The sequence below is a fragment of the Kryptolebias marmoratus genome, linkage group LG20 (genome assembly GCF_001649575.2).
Source record: "Kryptolebias marmoratus isolate JLee-2015 linkage group LG20, ASM164957v2, whole genome shotgun sequence".
NCBI classification, from domain to species: domain Eukaryota; kingdom Metazoa; phylum Chordata; class Actinopteri; order Cyprinodontiformes; family Rivulidae; genus Kryptolebias; species Kryptolebias marmoratus.
In genome coordinates this window covers 281,971-283,173 of record NC_051449.1, presented here as the reverse complement: position 1 = coordinate 283,173, position 1,203 = coordinate 281,971, and the positions used below count along the sequence as shown (strand labels likewise).

At 41.7% G+C, this 1,203-nt stretch overlaps 1 protein-coding gene across 2 annotated transcripts in view; it reads left to right on the top strand.

Annotated features, from left to right (window-relative positions):
• Positions 1 to 810: 810 nt before the first annotated feature.
• Positions 811 to 1,203, top strand: part of LOC112449917 — an 11,610-nt gene continuing 11,217 nt past the window's right edge. Inside the window, exons 1-2 of one of the 2 annotated variants that reach the window (XM_037981983.1) lie at positions 811 to 850; positions 977 to 1,036. The gene's annotated coding sequence lies outside the window, so the exon portion shown is untranslated. Of the gene's footprint in view, positions 851 to 928; positions 1,037 to 1,203 lie in introns of those variants that run through there. The other variant, XM_037981984.1, reaches the window with a different exon arrangement.

The window sequence follows — 1,203 nt, the reverse complement described above, 5'->3', positions numbered from 1 at the left end:
GGATCAGCCGGGTGTCCCTCCTGGACCTGACCCTGGATCAGCCGGGTGTCCCTCCTGGACCTGACCCTGGATCAGCCGGGTGTCCCTCCTGGACCTGACCCTGGATCAGCCGGGTGTCTCTCCTGGACCTGACCCTGGATCAGCCGGGTGTCTCTCCTGGACCTGACCCTGGATCATGAAATGCATGAAATTATTACTAACAGAAAATATGAAGCAGCTAAAAGTTTGGTTAAGATGTTAAACTGAAAATATATATTTTTCACAAATATCAGTAAATTCTGTTTCACTTTGATACAGAGGATTGCATCTTTATAATTACTGATTCATGTTTTTTTTTTTTTACCTGAAATATGTGTAACATTAAAGCATTATTATAAATTATATATCTTACAAAATAAAATGATGCTTGAGCATCTTGGCGCTGGTCTGAGCAGCGAGTTAAACAGACGAGCCGAAGCAGAAAAGGTTTTCCTGTCTTCAGAAATGTGTCTCTTTCTGAGGAAAGATACTGAAATGTAAAAATCTTTAATCTGACAAAAACAGATTTTACATGTTTCATGAAGACGCTGATGGACTTGCTACCTGTCCAGGTGTCCCCCGCCTCTCGCACAGAGACGCCAGCGCTGAGGAAAATGGAGAAGCGGGTAAAGAAACTGGATGGACGGAGAAAAACACGAATGTTTGTTTGTTTCGAAATATGTGTCTGTTTCTTTGATTCTTTCATTTTCACTATTAGTTGATGTGTGTGTGTGTGGGGTGTGTGTGTGTGTGTGTGGGTGTGTGGGTGCATAAAAGCAGCGGTGAGGACTGCCGCAGTGCTCACCCTCCCTGTCTGACACCCAACTGAGTGGTAAGTTTCTGAACAGATAAATTCATTTTGTTTGACGTGTTTTTTCGTTTTCATCTCTAAAGTTGTTTTGTTTCGTAGATGAATCCAACGCTGCAAAAACAGATTTTTATATTTGTTTATATTCAGTGTTAAAGGAAACCAGAAGGAAGAACCTGAACAATAAACACGGAGCAGAAAAGCCAACAGGTTAGTTCCAGTTTATCTATCCATACACAGCTTCTTTAAACAAACTTTATCCAGCTGTTAGATCAACATCCAGGTGTCAGATCAACATCCAGCTGTTAGATCAACATCCAGCTGTTAGATCAACATCCAGCTGTCAGATCAACATCCAGCTGTTAGATCAACATCCA